Genomic DNA, 7500 nt, shown 5'->3' with positions numbered 1-7500 from the left:
CAATTTATTCTTACTGAGTTGGCGATGGTTTTGAGCCGTTTCTCTAGACCTGAACCCTCCCTCAAAGCCTTAATCAGAGGGTCATCACTATTTAAGAAGTTGAGGCCATTCTTTAGTGCTGCAGCCGCGACAATACTTTCCATTCTAGGTATACCCAATCCGCCGTCTTTATTTGATGCATACAAGGAGCAATCTGATCTGGAGAGCTCTTGGTGGAGAATATCCTTGACCGCAACTCGGATAATTCTGTCCAGTTCTTTCAGCGTCGTCATAGATGGAGGTTGACTGATTAAGGTATGTATGTAATGTGGCAGGATGTTTGTGCATAAAAGTTGAATTTTTTGATGCGGTTTTAGCTTCAGTTTCTTCACCCTACCAAACACAGCATAGAACTCTTTTTTTAGGCCTGGAGCTAGAGAGTCCTTCCAAGGGAAAATTTTCGTTCCGAGATATTTAACGCATTGGCTAGGTTTGATAGCTGGTATTTTATCTCCATTTATACAGGGAATCTGTGGATCAACCATACAGAATGAGTCTTTTGTGGGAGATATTTGGAAGGATGTGCTCTTTGAAGACGATATCATCATGCTCAGATCTTTCAAGTAAAGTTCAGTAGTCTGAACTAACTTTGTGGCTGCTTCCGTTGTTTCCGCCAAAATCGTCAGATCATCAGCGAAGGCAACACATGACACCCTCTCACTCCCTATTCGACATCCCTCCATAGATGATAATTTGATCAGCAGTGGTTCAATAATTAAATTAAAAATTAGGGGAGATAATGGGTCACCCTGCTTTACTCCGCGTTTAATTTGTATGTTAATCATCCCATTCCTAGTCCCTATAGATGTTGTTTGTCTAGCGTACGAATTAATGATCAAACTGATCACAGGTTCTGATACCCCTTTTGCCCTCAAAGCAGGACCAATCGCCTCATGAGGCACCATATCGAAGGCCTGACACATGTCTAGAAAAACTGCTATGAGATTTTTGCCTGATTGCTTGGCTCTATTCATGAGTTCGTTTATCAAATGAATATTTGCATAACAGCCGTTTTCCTTGACGAAGCCCTTTTGCCTGCAGAATAGTGTTATTTGGCTTCTTATCTGTTTGTCAATTAACCCCCAATATAATCTCTCTATAAACGAGGATATAGTTATGGGTCTGAAGGATTTTACTATTGACGGGTCTTTTTCTTTTTTCAGGAGCAGAACCGTTCGATTGGCGCCCCACAGCGATGGAATAATCCCGGAGAAGCTGATAATATTGAATAGCAAGGTAAGTAATACTTTAGATATTTTATTGTTAACATGTTTTTTACCTATACCATCCACTCCTACGGCCCCATCCTTGCACATCTTTATCCTGCCCTCGACATCCACCAACCCGATAACGCCCAGTTTAACGGACGCATGATCCACAGAAACACCGTATAGATCATTTATATTTTGGACCTTCGCCTCTCTACCCCACAGTTCTTCAAACGCCTGCTTGATTGATTCTTTGGGAGGTTGTATGTTTTTCTCCTCGTGAAAGTTAATATTTTCAATCACATATTTCGCAAGAGTTGTTGGTGACTTTTTGAATAACTCCTGCGAATGGGCGTAAATAAATTTTTTATATGATTTTTTTTTCTTTTTATTTGGGGGAGTAGGTTTATTCTCAATAGCAGTTCGGGGTAGCGTACGATCGCGGGCAGAAGTACCCACATTCTGGCTCCTCAGGCACCCGAGGATCTCTGAGTAAAAGGAGTCGACGTCTCCGGACGAAACAGGAGATTTTCCTTTTATGATTTTACTTAACAAAGTCGAACCTTTAAGAGCAAGTGGAAATTTGTTCAGGCTGTCGTCCTCTGTTATCCAGAGCATGAGCGCTCCCAGTTGCTCAATGTTGTCCTCGATGAGACTTTTTCTCTCCAACTCGAGAGTATTGACGATAACAGGGTCGACCGAGCCCTCCGATAGATGTTCATCGGGTTCAAAATGACCACACACACTCGATGTGCCCGGAATGGAGCCATCATTTATGATTTTATAGGATTTTTTGTGGCTAACAGTGGGTGAGGACGCTGCCGGGGCGAAATGACCCGCTTGCGAGGAAGTTTGTTTACACATAGACCTAGTGACGACATTTACTGGTTTTGGATGTGTTCCAGGGGATGATATAATACGAAAATCTTTTATTGGTTTCTGTACCGATCTTGTGACAGCTTTTGATTTAAGTTGTTCCTCAGGTGATGACTCTATGGCTGATATTTTGCCCTCTTTTGCGCGTCTTTTGTAATAAGCTCGCTTATCCCTGATTTGTTTAACGTCCTTTGTTTTTATCACATCGGCGATTAAGGTATATATATCATCCCTGCCTTTATACTTTCTCAATAGGTCCTTCAGCAATTTTTCCTCTTCCTCCGTCCAATGTTTACCTTCAATTCTCGCTCTTGGTTTGATTTGTTGTTTTTGCTGTAAAATATCTTCATTGCGGAGGTCGGGATGACGCGTGCGCATATGAAGAGACAGTGCTGCAGAGCTTTGGTATCGAGTAGAACAACCCCGACATACGAAGTCCCCAACTTTCTCCTGAGGAGGGCCCTTACACCTCGCAATGTGTCCAAGAACGGAGCGATGACTTTCCGACGTATTGACGCGACACTTTCTGCAACGGTAGGTAACAATTGCCAAAGGATGTTTTTTGGCATTGTGTTCCATTGCGTCCTTCAGATTTAAAAGAAGGAAATTTCCTTTTCTAAGCTCAACACACCTTTGACAGATGTGTTGTTGAAAGGGCAGAACCATTTCGATCGAATCCGTTATATTAGCTAAGTCGTTACCAGTAGTCTCCCTACAATCCCGGACAGGTCGAGACCGTAACCTGCCCTCGTCCGAGGCATCATTATTACTATTGAGACCCGTTTAAAACACGAACTGGGAGGGTAACCCAGATCGCCTTGGTCGCACAGCATCAGTCAGTGCCGAACGGTCACTGTCCAACTCTCGCCACGAGGAGGCTGCTGTGAACCATGTCAGTTTAAATCCTGACATGGCTGGGGTCGACTAAGTCCCCGAGAGTCAAGTTAACTAAGAACTAAGTTAAGAGAGTCATAGTTACTCCCGCCGTTTACCCGCGCTTTTTTGAATTTCTTCACGTTGACATTCAGAGCACTGGGCAGAAATCACATTGCGTCAACACCCGCTGGGGCCATCGCAATGCTTTGTTTTAATTAGACAGTCGGATTCTCCCAGTCCGTGCCAGTTCTGAGTTGATTGTTAGATGACGGCCGCAGAGATTACCCAGAGCACCCTTGCGAGCACTCACGGGGTCTCGAAGCTTGACGATTCCGCGGGAGGCCAAGACGCGGGACCGAGCTCGGATCAAACGTAACGCAAGCGAAACGCATCACCTCGCCCAGGCCCGGTACGTTAGCCGTGACCCACTTCCCCAACAAGCCCGACACGCCACAATCCTCAGAGCCAATCCTTATCCCGAAGTTACGGATCTAATTTGCCGACTTCCCTTACCTACATTATTCTATCGACTAGAGGCTCTTTACCTTGGAGACCAGCTGCGGATATGGGTACGAGCCGGCGCGACGCCTACACGTGGCCCTCTCCCGGATTTTCAAGGTCCGAGGAGAAGATCCGGACACCGCCGCAAATGCGGTGCTCTTCGCGTTCCAAACCATATCTCCCTGCTAGAGGATTCCATGGAACTCGAACGCTTATGCAGAAAAGAAAACTCTTCCCGGATCTCTCGACGGCGTCTCCGGGTCCTTTTGGGTTGCCCCGACGAACTCTCTTACGAGGGCCCGGTTTAATTTCGGTTCCGCTGCCGGGTTCCGGAATAGGAACCGGATTCCCTTTCGCCCGACGGGCGTGCGTCACGCGTCAAGATGCATAGCATTTCTGCCACCACTTATAAACACGATTAACAACGCCACATCAACATCGGCTTTCGCCTAGGGCTTAGGATCGACTGACTCGTGTGCAACGGCTGTTCACACGAAACCCTTCTCCACCTCAGCTCTCCAGGGCCTCGCTGGAGTATTTGCTACTACCACCAAGATCTGCACCGAAGGCGGCTCCAGACGGCCTCACGGCCAGCCCTTCTGCGCTCACCTCCGCGACCCTCCTACTCATCAGGGCTTCATGACCGCCCCGAAGGGCGACCGCACATGCCACTGACGGCCGAGTATAAGCACGACGCTTCAGCGCCATCCATTTTCAGGGCTAGTAACTTCGGCAGGTGAGTTGTTACACACTCCTTGGCGGATTCCGACTTCCATGGCCACCGTCCTGCTGTCTTAAGTTACCAACGCCTTTCATGGTATCCCATAAGCGTCGATTTAGGCGCTTTAACTCGGCGTTTGGTTCATCCCACAGCGCCAGTTCTGCTTACCAAAAATGGCCCACTTGGCACTCTGATCCGAAATCTCGCGGCTTCACATTCAAGCAAGCCGGAGATCTCACCCATTTAAAGTTTGAGAATAGGTTGAGGTCGTTTCGACCCCAATGCCTCTAATCATTCGCTTTACCGGATGAGACTCGTATGCAACGAGCGCCAGCTATCCTGAGGGAAACTTCGGAGGGAACCAGCTACTAGATGGTTCGATTAGTCTTTCGCCCCTATACCCAGTTCCGACGATCGATTTGCACGTCAGAATCGCTACGGACCTCCATCAGGGTTTCCCCTGACTTCGTCCTGACCAGGCATAGTTCACCATCTTTCGGGTCCCAGCGTGTACGCTCTTGGTGCGCCTCCTCTCGCAATGAGAATGAGGCGCCCCGGGAATGCGGGTCAGTCATGGAGACCGACCATCTTCCCTTAGTTCACATAAAGTGAACCGTTACTTTCATTGCGCCTTTAGGTTTAGTGATTCCCAATGACTCGCGCACACGCTAGACTCCTTGGTCCGTGTTTCAAGACGGGTCCTGAAAGTACCCAAAGCAATAGCGTCGCTGATCGGCGTTTCAAGAGGTCTGTCCAAGAACACCGCGGCGAACAGTCGCAAACGGACGGAATCGGCACTAGGTCCGATCGCCATCACAATTCACATACTTGCCACGGGCCGGACGCGAACTAAGTCGCGGCCTCCCGCCATCAGTAAACCGTCGAGCGAGCTGTTCGGAAACCCAGTGTCCGTAAACATCGGAAAATCCGAGCTCACGGGCTACACTCGAGACCGTAGAACAGCACCCAACGGATCGCGACGACCTACTAGGGGAGAAGTGCACGCGTCCGAAGCCGGAGATGAACCGAAGGGAACAGCCAACGCGAACGTCGCCGTTTCCACAGTCAGTAAATCCCAACAACAGGCGCGAATGAATCTCCCCATTCGACCTTTCGGGTTTCTCAGGTTTACCCCTGAACGGTTTCACGTACTCTTGAACTCTCTCTTCAAAGTTCTTTTCAACTTTCCCTCACGGTACTTGTTCGCTATCGGTCTCGTGGTTATATTTAGCCTTAGATGGAGTTTACCACCCACTTAGGGCTGCACTCTCAAGCAACCCGACTCTAAGAAGAGATCCTCTAGCAAGCCGCAGCGGTCGCTACGGGCCTGGCACCCTCTATGGGCGATGGCCCCATTCAAGATGGACTTGAACGCGCCGCGAACTCGCCAGATAATGGATCCTTCCAAACACCACATCTCCCGGCGACCGGTTACGATCGCGGGATTCAGTGCTGGGCTAATCCCTGTTCGCTCGCCGCTACTAAGGGAATCCTAGTTAGTTTCTTTTCCTCCGCTTAATAATATGCTTAAATTCAGCGGGTAGTCTCACCTGTCCTGAGGTCGTATGTTCAAATCATCGAAACGTTCCGAAACTAACCTTTGGCGGCTCATAAAATCACGTACCTTACGCGAGGGAGTTAGCCTACTCAAAGGCGTCTATTATCTCCTGCTCCGTATGGCGGATCATGCGAATCCAAGCAAAGTGCTTCGGTGTTTCGGGGGTGCGCTCATGAAAGCTCATCCGCAACGCGCGACAACTGGCACATTAAAGCGATCGGACGTCGTTCAGATTTCTCGGACACGACGATCGCATGTCTACAGTCATGGGCGCAGATCGAGCAATACCACGACACCACAATATATGCTTTCGCAATTCAAGACGGCGCGTTACGAAAACAACTCCTCATCATTCCAACACACGAGGCGTCGAAACGACAGAACGTTGATCGTCACGCGGCAAACCGTCCAACTCGCCCAAATGACCTTCGGTACAGGATCAACGTTAGACGACCTTTACGTCGTCACTTCGTCAAGCCATAACGTCTGGCCGGGCAGTCTTTGTAATGGAACCGACCCTCAGTCAGGAGTGGTCCGAGGACAGTGTCCGAGGACCGCAATGTGCGTTCGAAATGTCGATGTTCATGTGTCCTGCAGTTCGCATGTTGACGCGCAATTAGCTGCGTTCTTCATCGACCCACGAGCCAAGTGATCCACCGTTCAGGGTAATCTTTTATGTTCGATTTCTCGGTACTAGTCGCAATGGACTTTCCCTCGAAATACGAGACGCCAACTGCGAACCTCCTCGAGAATGACATTCCAATGACTGAGACGACCCACTGAAGGGTCAATACGTCAGTCGATCGGCGCAAAATCTTCGGTTCAACTAGTTTGCGTACTAATCTAGTGACAATTATCGTAAAAAATTCGGACGGAGACAAACGTCGCAGACAATCCCGAAAGAGCATAAAAACGCTAATGTAACGGGCGTCGCACAACGTCGACGTCTTCGTCCCTGGAATAGATCGTCCTACCGAAGTCCGTAGACAACGGTAACGACTGATCGATTTCGGGCGAGAATCTTTAAAACCTGCAGCCGGCTCCTCGTTCCGTGCCAAACACGAAACTTCGCCCAGCCACGAACGCGGCAATCCAAGCGCTTCGAATCCTTATTCCGAGCACATCACGAGACTTCGCCCAACTACGAACGTCAGCATAAGCAGCCGGCTCCTCGTTCCATCAAGGAACTTCGCCCAACCACAAACGCCGACATAAGCGGCCGGCTCCTCATTTCGTGAGCATCTCTAAACATGGACCTACAACGAAGGCTGCACACACGTGCGGCCGGCTCCTCGTTTCGAGGATATCACAAGACTTCGCCCAACCACGAACGTCAGCATAAGCAGCCGGCTCCTCGTTCCGTCAAGGAACTTCGCCCAACCACAAACGCCGACATAGGCGGCCGGCTCCTCATCTCGTAAACATCACGAAACTTCGCCCAACCACACGAACGCAAAGCCAGCGGCCGGCTCCTCGTTCCGTGCACATCACGAAACTTCGCCCAACCACAAAACTCTACGTGCGTTCTAGGTACCCGGATAATCGGTCTAAACGATCGCATCCATATAGGGTTCCGGTCATAATCGTCTAACCAAATGCTCACATAATCTGCGATCGTTCTGAAACGACGGACGTAAGCCAAGAGGAGACGCCGACCAGATGTTTAACGTCGATCGGGCAACGTGATAGCTCACTATTATCTCACGGCGCCGCTCCCACAA

General features: G+C 49.2%; 1 non-coding gene and 1 pseudogene across 1 annotated transcript; both read right to left on the bottom strand.

Annotated features, from left to right (window-relative positions):
• Positions 1-5785, bottom strand: part of LOC123688208 — an 8308-nt pseudogene extending 2523 nt beyond the window's left edge.
• A 507-nt stretch (positions 5786-6292) lies between these two features.
• Positions 6293-6447, bottom strand: LOC123687081. The gene has a single exon (XR_006748826.1). It is a non-coding gene; the product is annotated as a 5.8S ribosomal RNA (ribosomal RNA).
• Positions 6448-7500: the final 1053 nt, after the last annotated feature.

Source organism: Harmonia axyridis, chromosome X, assembly GCF_914767665.1.
Source record: "Harmonia axyridis chromosome X, icHarAxyr1.1, whole genome shotgun sequence".
Classification (NCBI taxonomy): Eukaryota; Metazoa; Arthropoda; class Insecta; order Coleoptera; family Coccinellidae; genus Harmonia; species Harmonia axyridis.
Note: the sequence above shows the minus strand (reverse complement) of the source record. Positions and strands in the feature narration are given on the sequence as shown.